We start from the raw sequence: 15,788 nt of genomic DNA, 5'->3' as shown, positions 1-15,788 counted from the left end.
CTTAGGGCAGAAAATTTTCTACACTCTACAAATCTAATTGCAAGGAAAAGGTGGCATTGGTAGGCAAGCTTAGGTAAATTGTGGTGCTTGACAAACAATTTATAGGATAATTACAGGGCTAGAAATTTATAAACTTAAAATTATATACATGTATCATTATATATAATTTTTACTAAAAATACCACTCATATTACATAAACCCCTTTACTGTAGTGAAAGAATAAGACTTTAAAGTAGTAAAAACATGTGTTATTACATTAACTACCAAAAAAATGGTTTCCATAGAAAAAGAAACCAAAACAATACAAATTGCATAAAGAAAAGAGTTAGAGCAAATCAAAGCCAGATTATAAAAGCTGAATACTAAATAAAGAAAGAATGGCACACAGATGGTTCAAGAGAAAAACAGAATCAGCAAAACAAAACTCAAGAAAAAAATACCAAGCTTATACTGCTCCCAGATTCTCAGGAACACTCACTGATTAGAAAACGTCTGTCCTGAATTGCAAGACAGCCAACTGCTGATATAAACTCTGTGATTAAGAATGCAGGAGGGCCAGGCGCGGTGGCTCAAGCCTGTAATCCCAGCACTTTGGGAGGCCGAGGCGGGTGGATCACGAGGTCAACAGATCGAGACCAACCTGGTCAACATGGTGAAACCCCGTCTCTACTAAAAATTACAAAAAATTAGCTGGGCACAGTGGTGCGTGCCTGTAATCCCAGCTACTCAGGAGGCTGAGGCAGGAGAATTGCCTGAACCCAGGGGGCGGAGGTTGCGGTGAGCCGAGATTGCGCCATTGCACTCCAGCCTGGGTAACAAGAGCGAAACTCCGTCTCAAAAAAAAAAAAAAAAAAAAAAAACAATGCAGGAACTAGAGTCTCAGCGTGGGTTCAAATCTCACATCTGCCTCTTAAGAAGCTACATAACATTGAGAAATAACTCAACAACCCTAAACTTATCTTTGTGGACAATAATTACACTTTCCCCACTTGGTTGCTAGATGGATTAAGGGGCAAATAATTTAAAGCATTTGTTTTCCATTTAGTTAAGTACTAAACAATATTTTGATACATATTAGCTGTATATTTGAAGATAATATTGAGTTAAGAATACAGATGTCAAAGGGAGGACTCAAGATGGCACTGTGAGAACAACCCAGGATTGAAGCTCTCGCTGGATGTGTGGAGAGGGTGAGTCGGGGACGCATTTCCAGATGGATCTTAGTTGCACAGAGAACGGGGAAATTCCCAGGTATAAAAGAGACGCAGGACGCCAGGCAGAGGTCTTGGCTGGTGTAGCCGGCAGCCGGTGCAACTTCGGCCTGCACCAGAGCACAGAGGCACTCCACAGTGCTCCGTACAAAAGTGCACTGTTACAGCTGCCCTGTTGAACCGGCAAACTGAGACCTGAGAGGGCTGAACTTGAGACTGAACGGGACTTGGACAGTGAGCCAGCCCAGGAAATCCCAGGGACACAGCGTTTGGGGTAGCGCAGTGCGACAAACAAAATGGCAATTCCAAATGCTCCCAGTGAGGAGAATTTCTTAAAGCACAGCTCTGTGGGGAAGGGGCGTCTGCCATTACTGAGGCAATCAACCCCTACTAAGGTACACGCCCATTGCTGACACAGCCTGCCATTGCCGAGGCAACTTGGTACAACAGAGAGACTCCGCCGCAGGGCATAGCCCGTGGCACCAGAGAAGAGACTGCAGCAGAAGGGCAGAGCCTGCAGCAACAGGGCGAACCTCACACCAACAGGGCAGAGCCTCGGCAGACAAATAGTGACTAGACTGTCTCCTAGCTGGGCAGGACAGCGAGGCGGACACTAACAAGGTAAGCCCCAACCCCCCCGCCAGACAGAGCATCTGAGAAAAAAAGGGTTTTTTTATGAGTTATGTTGCAGCAGAATTAAACATAGCAGCCTAACAGCCCTGAATGAACAACAGAACTCACAGCTCAGCACTTGAGCTCCTACAAAGTACAGACTGTCTCCTCAAGCAGCTCCCTGACCCCTCTATATCCAAAAGACTGACATTTGGCAGGCATCATTCTGGGACAAAGATAGCAGAAAAAGAAACTGGTAGCATCCCTCGCTGTTTCGCAGCTGCTATAGGTGCACCCCAGACAAGCAGGGCCTGGAGTGGACCTCAGCAGTCATACAGCAAAGGGGCTAGACTGGTAGAAGGAAAACCAAGTAAGAGAAATACTTCATCATCAACAATCTGGGTGTCCACTCAGAGACCCAATCGAAAAGTCAGCAACTACACAGATGACAGGTGGAAAAAACCACAAAGATGGGAAGAAACCAGCGCAAAAAGGAGGAAAACACCCGAAACCAGAACACCTCGCCACCTAGAAAGGACCAAACTCCTCACCAGCAAGGGAACAAAGCTGGACGGAGAATGACTGTGACGAAATGACGGAATTAGACTTCAGAAGGTGGATAATGAGAAACTTTTGTGAGCTAAAAGAATATGTTTTAAATCAATGCAAAGAAACTAAGAACTTTGAAAAAAGATTTGAGGAAATGATAACAAGAATTGACACCTTAGAGAGAAATATGAATGAATTAAAGGAGCTGAAAAACACGATAGGAAAACTTCGCGAAGCATGCACAAGTTTCAACAGCCGAATTGACCAAGCAGAAGAAGAATATCAGAAGTCAAAGATCAACTCAATGAAATAAAATGAGAAACCAAGATCAGAGAAAAAAGCGCAAAAAGGAATGAACAAAGTCTCCAAGAAATGTGGGACTATGTGAAGAGACCTAACCTACGTTTGATAGGCATACCAGAATGTGATGAAGAGAATGAATCCAAGCTGGAAAATACTCTTGAGGACATTATCCAGGAAAATTTCCCCCACCTAGCAAGACAGGCCAACACCCAAATCCAGGAAATACAGAGAACACCACAAAGATATTCCGCAAGAAGAGCAACCCAAGGCCCATAATCGTCAGATTCAACAAGGTTGAAACAAAGGAGAAAATACTAAGGGCAGCCAGGGAGATAGGTCGGGTCACCCACAAAGGGAAGCCCATCAGACTCACAGCAGATCTCTCAGCAGAAACTCTACAAGCCAGAAGAGAGTGGGGGCCAATATTCAACATCCTTAAAGAAAAGAACTTTCAACCCAGAATTTCATATCCAGCCAAACTGAGCTTCAGAAGTGAAGGAAAAATAAAATCCTTTGTGAACAAGCAAGTACTCAGAGATTTTGACACAACCAGGCCTGCTTTATAAGAGCTCTTGAAAGAGGCACTACACCTAGAAAGGAACAACCAGTACCAGCCATTCCAAAATTATACTAAATGCTAAAGAGCATCAACATAATGAAGAATCTACAACAACTAACGGGCAAAACAGCCAGCTAGCATCAAAATGGCAGTATCAAATTCACACATAACAATATTAACCCTAAATGTAAATGGACTAAATGCACCAATCAAAAGACACAGACTGGCAAATTGGATAAAAAGCCAAAACCCAGCAGTGTGCTGTATCCAGGAAACCCATCTCACATGCAAGGATACACAAAGGCTCAAAATAAAGGGATGGAGGAAGATTTACCAAGCAAATGGAGAGCAAAAAAAAAGCAGGAGTTGCAATTCTCATCTCTGATAAAATAGACTTTAAACCAACAAAGATCAAAAGAGACAAAGAAGGCCATTACATAATGCTAAAAGGATAGATAAAACAAGAAGAGCTACGATTCTAAACATATATGGACCCAATACAGGAGCACCCAGATATATAAGGCAAGTTCTTAACGACTTACAAAGAGACTTAGACTCCCACACAATAATAGTGGGAGACTTTAACACTCCACTGTCAATATTAGACAGATCAACCAGACAGAAAATCAACAAGGATATCCAGGGCTTGAACTCAGACCTGGAGCAAGCAAACCTGATAGACATTTACAGAACTCTCCACCCCAAATCCACAGAATATACACTCTTCTTAGCACCACATCACACCTACTCTAAAATTGACCACATAATTGGAAGTAAAGCACTGCTCAACAAATGCAAAACAACTGAAATCATAACAAACAGCCTCTCGGACCATAGTGCAACCAAGTTAGAACTCAAATTCAGAAACCAATCCAGAACCGCACAGCTTCATGGAAACTGAATAACTGGCTCTTGAATGTTGACTGGATAAACAACGAAAGGAAGGCAGAAATAAAAAAGTTCTTCAAAACCAATGAGAACGAAGACACAACATGCCAGAATCTCTGGGACACATTTAAAGCAGTCTCTAGAGGAAAGTATATAGCAATAAGTGCCCATATGAGAAGAATGGAGAGATCCAAAATTTACACCCTATCGTCAAAATTGAAAGAGCTAGAGGAGCAAGATCAAAAAAACTCAAAACCCAGCAGAAGTCAAGAAATAACTAAGATCAGAGCTGAACTGAAGGAGATTAAGACACAAAAAACCCTCCAAAAAATCAATAAATCCAAGAGCTGGTTTTTTGAAAAGATCAACAAAATAGACAGACCACTAGCCAGATTGATTAAAAAGAAAAGAGTGAACAACCAAATAGATGCAATAAGAAATGATAAAGGGGAAATCACCACAGATTCCACAGAAATTCAAACCATCATCAGAGAATATTACAAACAACTCTATGCACATAAACTAGTAAACCTGGAAGAAATGGATAAATTCCTGGACTCCTGTGTCCTCCCAAGCCTAAACCAGGAGGAAGCTGAAACTATGAATAGACCAATAACAAGGGCAGAAGTCGAGGCAACAATTAAGAGCCTATCACACAAAAAAAGCCCAGGTCCAGACGGGTTCACAGCTGAATTCTACCAGACACACAAAGAGGAGCTGGTACCATTCCTTCTGAAACTATTCCAAATAATCCAAAAAGAAGGAATCCTTCCCAAATTATTCTGAGACCAATATCATCCTGATACCAAAACTCGGCAGAGACCCAACAAGAAAAGAAAACTTCAGGCCAATATCCATGATGAACATAGATGCAAAAATCTTCAATAAAATATTGGCAAGCCGATTGCAACAGCAAATCAAAAAACTTATTCATCATTAACAAGTAGGATTCATCCCGGGGATGCAAGGCTGGTTCAACATACGCAAGTCTATAAACATAATTCACCACATAAACAGAACCAAAAACAAAAACCACATGATTATCTCAATCAATGCAGAGAAGGCATTTGACAAAATTCAACAGCCCTTTATGCTAAAAACCCTCAATAAACTCGGTATCGATGGAACGTATCTCAAAGTAATGAAAGATATTTATAACAAACCAACAGCCAATATCATACTGAATGGGCAAAAACTGGAAGCATTGCCTTTGAAATCTGGCACTAAACAAGGATGCCCTCTGTCACCACTCCTATTCCATATAGTACTGGAAGTTCTAGCCACAGCAATCAGGCAAGAAAAAGAAATAAAGCGTATTCAAATAGGAAAGGTGGAAGCCAAATTCCCTCTATTTGCAGACGACATGATAGTATACCGAGAAGACCCCATCGCCTCAGCCCAAAAACTCCTGAAACTGATAAGCAACTTCAGCAAAGTCTCAGGATATAAAATCAAAGTGCAAAAATTACAAGCCTTCCTCTACACCAATAACAGACTTAAAGAGAGCCAAATCAAGAACAAACTGCCATTCACAATTGCTACAAAAAGAATAAAATACCTTGGAATACAACTCACAAGGAATGTAAGGGACCTCTTCAAGGAAAACTACAAACCACTGCTCAACGAAATAAGAGAGGACACAAACAGATGGAGAAACATTCCATGTTCATGTTTAGGAAGAATTAATATTGTAAAAATGGCTATACTGCCCAAAGTAATTTACAGAATCAATGCTATCCCCATCAAGCTACCATTGACTTTCTTCACAGAACTGGAAAAAACCATCATGAACTTCATATGGAACCGAAGATAGCCCGCATAGCCAAGTCAATTCTAAGCAAAAAGAATACAGTGGGGGGCATCACACTATCAGATTTCAAACTATACTACAAGGCTACAGTAATCAAAACAGCATGTTACTGGTACCAAAACAGAGATATAGACCAATGAAACAGAACAGAGGCATCAGAGGCAACACAACATATCTACAACCATACAATCTTTGATAAACCCGAGAAAAACAAGCAATGGGGAAAGGATTCCCTGTTCAACAAATGGTGCTGGGAAAACTGGCTAGCCATGTGCAGAAAGTAGAAACTGGACCCCTTCCTGACACCTTACACTAAAATTAACTCCAGATGGATTAAAGACTTAAACATAAGACCTGGCACCATAAAAACCCTAGAAGGAAATCTAGGCAAAACCATCCAGGACATAGGAGTAGGCAAGGACTTCATGAACAAAACACCAAAAGCATTGGCAACAAAAGCCAAAATAGACAAATGAGACCTAATGAAACTCCACAGCTTCTGCACATCAAAAGAAACAGTCTCCAGTGTGAATCGGCAACCAACAGAATGGGAAAAAATTTTTTCAGTTTACCCATCTGACAAAGGGCTGATATCCAGAATTTACAAAGAAACTCAAACAGATTTACAGGAAAAAAACAAACAAGCCCATTCAAAAGTGGGCAAAGGATATGAACAGACACTTTACGAAAGAAGATATATGAGGCCAACAATCATATGAAAAAATGTTCATCGTCACTGGTCATCAGAGAGATGCAAATCGAAACCACATTGAGATACCATCTCACGCCAGTTAGAATGGCGATCATTAAAAAATCTGGAGACAACAGATGCTGGAGAGGATGTGGAGAAAAAGGAACACTTTTACACTGTTGGTGGGAGTGTAAATTAGTCCAACCATTGTGGAAGACGGTGTGGCGATTCCTCAAGGCCTTAGAAATAGAAATTCCATTTGACCCAGCAATCCCATTACTGGGTATATATCCAAAGGACTATAAATTGTTCTACTATAAGGACACATGCACACGAATGTTCATTGCAGCACTGTTTACAATAGCAAAGACCTGGAATCCACCCAAATGCCCACTGATGATAGTGAATGCAACAAGGGAAAATGTGGCACATATACACCATGGAATATTATGCAGCAATCAGAATTGATGAGTTTGTGTCGTTTGTAGGGACATGGATGAATCTGGAGAACATCATTCTCAGCAAACTGACACAAGAACAGAAAATGAAACACCGCATATTCTCACTCATAGGCGGGTGATGAAAAATGAGAACACATGGACACAGAGCGGGGAGTACTAAACACTGGGGTCTATTGGGGGGAAAAAGGGAGGGCCAGTGGGAGGGGGAGGTGGGGAGGGATAGCCTGGGGAGAAATGCCAAATGTGGGTGAAGGGGAGAAAGCAAACAAAACACACTGCCATGTGTGTACCTATGCAACTGTATTGCATGCTCTGCACATGTACCCCAAAACCTAAAATGCAATAAAAAATTAAAAAAATAAAAATAAAAGAATACAGATGTCATTCTGTATTTTTAACTCAATATTATCTTCAAATATAATGTGATTCTCAGATCATATTATTCCTGAAAAGGCATTGTAGTGTTTCATCATCAAACTCCAGTTTTTACTCTAGATCGCTTTCCCCAAACAAAACGTACATCTTCAATGTATATGATCACACTAGAACCTAGGGGATTGTGGATCAATTCTGCAAGATTTAATCTCGGTCAATAAGATTTGGTGAAAGTCGGGTGAATGCAACAAGGTGGCAGCGTGGTGTAATTAGTAACACATGCTCTGGAACCAGACCGCTAGGATTTGAGTCCAGGCTATACACCTACCATCATGTAATATATAGTTCACCTCATTTGTCAATGTCTCTGTCTGTAATATTGCACTTACTCTGTAAGGCATTTGGAAGGATTATCTGGCCTTAAACATGTAAAGAACTTAGAACAATGTTGGGCACACTGTAGCCAAGTAGTCAATGTTAGCTGCTGCCACAAGTGAAACATGGTGGCCAACAGCTGCCCCATTGGAGGGAAGACTGGGTGAGTGTTACAGGTGAACCCCTTGACAATGCCACATGACGATTTTCCTTTCTCACAGGAACACAGAGTCCATACTCTATGATTATTAAGGAATTGTCATCAACACCTGGGTGCTCTTTTCCCAGGAAATAAACTGCCCTGAGGAAGAGAAAATCAAACATCTGGACGCTCCTGCTCAGTGCCCCTTCGTTTAAAATTGGGATGGCTTGCTTCTTTCACATTCCCCTGACATTAGAGAGGATTTATCCTTCTGCATACTGGATAAAGGAAGAGTGTAGTGATCCGATGGCAAGGCATAACATCTTTTCCAAAGAAGCAGTAAAAGGAGTCACATCCAGACACACACACACACACACACACACACATACACACACACTCCTCTCAAGCACTCACTTTGTCATGCCTTCAAATGCAGGTGCAGGAGAATCCTTCTATTTCAGCCCTTCAACCAATGGGCCACAAAGTTCAGGGTCCCAGAGTCCTTGAAAAAACCCCACTTTCAACACAGGTGCTGAAGACTATGCAGTTAATACCTACTATTACTTAGCACAGTCTTGAAGTAAAGAACCTGCAGAAACCTTTTTTCACTGGTCTCTGTCCCTTATATCTCAAAACTTCTGTTATCATTGCAGAGTAAGACCTAGCCAAGGAAGTGAAAACATCTCTATCTGCAGAAATGTGAAATCTACTTGGATGCAGGAAACATGTTTTAGCCCCTGCCCAACTTTAACCTTGTAACTTTGGGAACATTATTCAGCCTCTGAATCTGAAAACAGCTGGATGAAGGAGTCAGTTCTAAGTTGATAATAAAAGGATAAGTCCCCTACTTGGCCTTCTCCTCCTACCTAATAACTGATAGATTTGAAAGAACTCTGTCAGCGGGTAAGCTTAGAGTGCAACTCTCTGTAGCATTCTTTGTGAGAAGAAATACCAGCTGTCTCCTCTTTGCACAGGTCCTCCTCTGAGCAGAGCCCCCATCACCCTTTAAGGTGGTAATGAACAAACAAAAGTTCTCATAGGAAAGTAGGGCTAGGCTTTGTGACTGTAACATTTTAACCCTGACTTCCAAATTCCTGCTTTCAAGGTCTCATCTATTAAAGCAACCACTTCTACACTGGCCTCACCTGGAGACATGGCTCTCATAATACAATTTTAACTTTCTTAAATTCCATTCAGTATAGCTGAAATATGTTCAAAGCATTTAGAAATTGGTACCATCTAAGAGAAAACAGAATGTGAAAAAAAATGGGCTACCAAATAATCTGGTTGAGGTGGTATCCACCTTCAGCCCTCTCCCTGTTTCCCAGCCTTCATCTGTATGGCAGAAGCATCTCAAACATCTCCTTCCTGGGAGCACCCTCAGGTGTATCTAAATATCCCTGCCCAGAGACAAGACAGCAATATCCAGAGAAAGGCAAGAGCTCCTTCTCCCACCTCCTGGTTTCTAGTTTTCTTTCTGAGGCCCCACAACTTCCCTAGATTATGGCCCCAGGAATCACTGTCTCCTTTACAGAGATGAAACTCCCACCGCAGGACCTTCCCTCTCTAACCAGGACAATTGTATCACAAACAAGTATTCATGTGAAGGAAGGGGAAAAGAGGATGGATGTGCTTATAAGTGTAAGGTTCCTTCATTATGATATCAAACCCAATAATGCATTTTCCTCTTAGAGAATTTCTAGACAGTCTTCCCAAATGAGAAGGGTTTCCAGGATTACCAAAAAATGTCTCTACATAGATCACAATGAAAAAGAACATATGGAAGGTGGGGGCTGTACAATGAAGACGGGTTTTGAGAAGCCCTCCAGGCAATCAAATCTCCACTAACAAGTCCATTTTGCTATCTCTCCTGTTATGTTTATTCCTCTCCAGCTGTGAGTATAAGAGAACGAACTGGAGAGAAACATACTTCAAGTACAAAGCAAAAGTAGGTGGAAAAATATAGTAATAAATACCTGTTCAATGATTAATCAGGATTTGTGATTCCATTAGGAGATTATAATTCCACAAATTCTTGGTCAAACTTTACTTGCCATAACTTATTCCCTAACAAAACAGGCTAGAGAAATGACAGTAGAATCTGGCAATGGTACTTCTTTCTAAATTGTCCGAAGGTTAATGATCCCTTCAGTTTTGAAAGTCAGGATTTACTTTTACAAACTCAAACAGAAACTGCCACTCTGTACATGGCTTTTTCTTTGCTCTAAGAATAACAAATTATTATGCATGAATTGCATGCCAAAGATAAAAATGCATCCTGAAAGTATATGGTAACAGAAGTAAGCAGATTATTTTAATAATCTTATCATCCATTTTCCCAGAAATGAGAAAAAGCCCTCAGATCTCATTTCATTCTTAGTACTCAACAGGAACGTGAAAATTAGGCAACAATTTAAGGAAGGCATTTTCTTTTTTCTAATCCTCTTCTGCCCCCTACTGGTCACATATTTGTAAATAATATTTATTTATTTTTAAAAGTCCTAAGATGTATGTGCAGAATGTGCAGATTTGTTACATAGGTATACATGTGCCATAGTAGTTTGCTGCACCCATCAACCCATCATCTACATTAGGTATTTCTCCTAATGCTATCCCTCCCCTTGCCCCCATCCCCGACAGACCATGATGTGTGATGTTCCTCTCCCTGTGTCCATATGTTCTAATTGTTCAACTTCCACTTATGAGTGAGAACATGTGGTGTTTGGTTTTCTGTTCCTGTGTTAGTTTGCTAATAATGATGGTTTCCAGCTCCATCCACGTCCCTGAAAAGGATATGAACTCATCCTTTTTTATGGCTGCATAGTATTCCATGGTGTATATGTGCCACATTTTCTTTTTCCGGTCTATCATTGATGGGCATTTGGGTTGGTTCCAAGTCTTTGCTATTGTGAACAGTGCTGCAATAAATATACATGTGCATGTGTCTTTATAGTAGAATTATTTATAATCCTTTGGGTATATATCCAATAAGGGGATTGCTGGGTCAAATGGAATTTCTAGTTCTAGATCCTTGGGGAATGGCCACACTGTCTTCCACAATGTAAGGCAGGCCTCATGGTGACAAAATCACTCAGCATTTGCATGTCTGTAAAGGATTTTATTTCTCCTTCGCTTATGAAGCTTAGTTTGACCAGTATGAAATTCTGAGTTGAAAATTACTTTCTTTAAGAATGTTGAATATTGGCCCCCACTTTCTTCTGGCTTGTAGGGTTTCTGCAGAGAGATCCACTGTTAGTCTGATGCACTTCCCTTTGTGGGTAACGTGACCTTTTTCTCTAGCTACCCTTAACATTATTTCCTTCATTTCAACTTTGGTGAATCTGATGATTATGTGTCTTAGGGTTGCTCTCCTTGAGGAGTATCTTTGTGGTGTGCTCTGTGTTTCCTGAATGTGAATGCTGGCCTGCCTTGCTAGGTTGGGAAGTCCTCCTGGATAATATCCTGAATATCTTCCAGTTTGCTTCCATTCTCCCTGTCACTTTCAGGTACACCGATCAAATGTAGGTTTGATCTTTTCATATAGTCCCATATTTCTTAGAGGACCTATTCATTCCTTTTCATTCATTTTTCTCTAATCTTGTGTTCACACTTTATTTCATTAAGTTAATCTTCAGTCTCTGATATCCTTTCTCCCACTTGGTCGATTTGGCTATTAATACCTGTGTATGCTTCATGAAGTTCTCCTACTGTGTTTTTGATCTCCATCAGGTCTCTAAACTGGTTATTCTAGTTAGTGATTCCTCTAACCCTTGTTCAACATTCTTAGCTTCCTTGCATTGGGTTAGAACATGCTCCTTTAGCTTGGAGGTGTTTCTAATTACTCACTTTCTGAAGCCTACTTCTGTAAATTTGTCAAACTCATTCTCTGTCCTGTTTGGTTCCCTTGCTGGCAAGGAGTCGTAATCCTTTGGAAGAGAAGAGGCGTTCTGGATTTTGGAATTTTCAGCCTTTTTGCACAGGTTTCTCCCCATCTTTGTGGATTTTTCTACCTTTGGTCCTTGATGTTGATGACTCAGATGGGTTTCTGAGTCAACATACTTTTTGTTGATGTTGACACTATTCCTTTCTGTTCGTTAGTTCTCCTTCTTATGGGCAGGCCCTTCTGTTGCAAGTCTGCAGGAATCTGCTGGTGGTCCCCTCCAGACCCTGTTTGCCTTGGTACAAGAGCAAACAAATTCAAAAACTAGCAGAAGGAAAGATATAACTAATAAGAAAGCAGAACTGAAGGAGATAGAGACATGAAAAACCCTTCAAAAAAGAAATGAATCCAGGAGCTGGTTTTTTGAAGAAATCAACAAAGTAGCCTGCTAGCCAGACTAATAAAGAAGAAAAAAGAGAAGAATCAAATCGATGCAATAAAACAATGATAAAGGGGATATCACCACTGATCCCACAGTAATACAAACTACCATCAGAGAATACTATAAACACCTCTATGAAATTAACTAGAAAAATCTAGAAGAAATGGATAAATTCCTGGACACTTAGACCCTCCCAAGTCTAAGCCAGGAAGAAGTCAAATCCCTGAATAGACAAATAACAAGGTATGAAATTAAGGCAGTAATTAATATCCTACCAACCAAAAAAAGTCCAGGACCAGATGGATTCGCAGCCAAATTCTACCAGAGGTACAAAGAGGAGCTGGTACCATTCCTTCTGAAACTATTCCAAACAATACAAAAAGAGGGACTCTTCTCTAACTCATTTATGAACCCAGCATCATACTGATACCAAAACCTGGAAAAGATACAACAAAAAAGAAAATTTCATGCCAGCAACCCTAATGAACATTGATGGAAAAATCCTCAATGAAATACTGGCAAACCAAATCCAGTAGCACATCAAAAAGCAGCACATCCACCATGATCAAGTCAGCTTCATCCCTGAGATGCAAGGCTGTTTCAACATACATAAGTCTATAAATGTAATCCATCAAAAAAACAGAACCAATGAAAAAATACATGATTATCTCAATAGATGCAGAAAAGGCCCTTGATAAAATTTAATATGCTAAATTTTATCATGCAAAAAACTCTCAATAAGCTAGATATTGATGGAATGTATCTCAAAATAACAAGAGCTGTTTATGACAAAGCCATAGCCAATATCATACTGAATGGGCAAAAATTGGAAGCATTCCCTTTGAAAACTGTCACAAGACAAGGATACTCTCTCTCACCACTCCTATTCAACATAGTATTCGAAGTGCTGGCCAGGGCAATAAGGCAAGAGAAAGAAATAAAGGATGTTCAAATAGAAGAGAGGAAATCAAATTGTCTCTGTTTGTAGATGATATGATTGTATATTTAGAAAACCCCGTCATCTCAGCCCAGAATCTTCGTAAGCTGATAAGCAACTTTGGAAAAGTCTCAGGATACAAAATCAATGTGCAAAAATCACAAGCATCCTATATATCACTAATAGACCAACAGAGAGTCAAATCATGAGTGAACTCCCATTTGGAATTGCTACAAAGAGAATAAAATACTTAGGAATACAATTTAAAAGGGATGTGAAAGACCTCTTCAAGGAGAACTACAAACCACTGCCCAAGGAAATTAGAGAGGACACAAACAGATGGAAAAACATTCCATGCTCATGGATAGGAAGAATCAATATCATGAAAATGGCCATACTGCCCAAAGTAACCTACAGATTCAATGCTATCCCCATCAATCTACCATTGACTTTCTTCACAGAATTAGAAAAAACTAGCTTAAATTTCACATGGAATCAAAAAAAGCCCACATAGCTAAGACAATCCTAAGCAAAAAGAACAAAGCTAAAGGCATCACACTACCTGACTTCAAACTGTACTACAAGATTATAGTAACTAAAACAGCATAGTACTGGTACAAAAAAAGAGACATAAACCAATGGAACAGAACAGAGGACTCAGAAGTAACACACATCTACAATGATCTACAACCACACATCTACAACCATCTGATCTTTGACAAACATGACAAAAACAAGCAATGGGGAAAGAATTCCTTATTTCATAATTAAGTTTGGGAAAACTGGCTAGTCATATGCAGAAAACTGAAACTGGACCCCTTTCTTATACCTTATACAAAAATTAACTCAAGATGGATTAAAGACTTAAACATAAGACCTAAAACCATAAAAATTCTAGAAGAAAACCTAGGCAATACCATTCTAGGCATGGACAAAGACTTCATAAATAAAATGCCAAAAGCAATGGCAACAAAAACCCAAAACTGATAAATGGGATCTAATTAAACTAAAGAAATTCTGCACAGCAAAGGAAACTATCATCAGAGTAAACACACAACCTACAGAATGGGAGAAAATGTTTGCAATCTATCCATCTGACAAAGGGCTAATATCCAGAATCTACAAAAAACTTACACAAATTTACAAGAAGAAAACAAACAACCCCATCAAAAAGTGGGCACAAGATATGAAGAGACATTTCTCAAGACATTTATGTAGACAACAAACATATGAAAAAAACCTCATCATCACTGGTCATTAGAGAAATGTAAATCAAAACCATAATGAGATAGCATGCCAGTTAGAATGGCAATCATTAAAAAGCCAGGAAACAACAGAGGCTGGAGAGGATGTGGAAAAATAGGAGTGCTTTTACACTGCTGATGGGAGTGTAAATTAGTTTGACCATTCTGGAAGACAATGTGGCAATTCAAGGATCAGAACTAGAAATACTATTTGACCCAGCAATCCCATTACTGGGTATACACACAAAGGATTATAAATCTTTCTACTATAAAGACACATGCCACATGTTTTTACTGTGGCACTGTTTACAATAGCAAAGAGTTGGAAACAACCCAAATGTCCATCAATGATAGATTGGATAAAGAAAATGTGGCACATATACACCATGGAGTACTATGCAGCCATAAAAAAGATAAGTTCACATCCTTTGAAGGGACATGGATGAAGCTGGAAACCATCATTCTGAGCAAACTGACACAGGAACAGAAAACCAAACACCACATGTTCTCACTCATAAGTGGGAGTTGAACAATTAGAATACATGGACACATGGAGAGAAACATCACACACTGGGGACTGTTCAGGCGGTGGGGGACTAGAGGAGGGATAGCATTAGGAGAAATACCTAATGTTGATTATGGGCTGATGGATGCCGAAAACCACCATGGCACGTGTATACCTATGTAACAAACATGCATGTTCTGCACAGGTACCCCAGAACTTAAAGTATAATTTTTTAAAAACTGAAATAATATTAAGCATCTTCTATAATAACAATGAAATAAAACTGAAATTAATAACAACATGAATTTTGGAAACTATACAAACACATGGAACTTAATATGTTCCTGAATGACCAGTGGGTCAATAAAGAAATTAAGAAAGATATTGAAAAAAAAAATTTCAAATAAGTGACAGAAATACAACATACCAAAACCTTTAGGATACAGAGACAGTCATACTAAGAGGAAAATTTGTAGCTATAAGTGCCTGTAGCAAAAAAGTAGGAAAACTACAAATAACCTAATGATACATCTTAAAGAACTAGAAAGGCAGAAGCAAACCAAACCCAAAATTAGTAGAAGAAAAAAAATCATAAGAGTAGGAATAAATGAAATTGAAATGAAGAAAGCAATCAAAAAGATCAATGAAATGAAAAGTTGATTTTTTGAAAAGATTACCAAAATTGAAAAACCTTTAGCCAGACTAAATAATACAAAAAGAAAGAGAAGAACCAAATAAATAAAATCAGAGATGAAAATGGAGACATTACAACTGATAGCACTGAAATTCAAAGGGTTATTAGT

Source organism: Callithrix jacchus, chromosome 4 (genome assembly GCF_049354715.1).
Source record: "Callithrix jacchus isolate 240 chromosome 4, calJac240_pri, whole genome shotgun sequence".
Classification (NCBI taxonomy): Eukaryota; Metazoa; Chordata; class Mammalia; order Primates; family Cebidae; genus Callithrix; species Callithrix jacchus.
The sequence above is the reverse complement of the archived record's forward strand: the minus strand, read 5'-3'. Positions refer to the sequence as shown.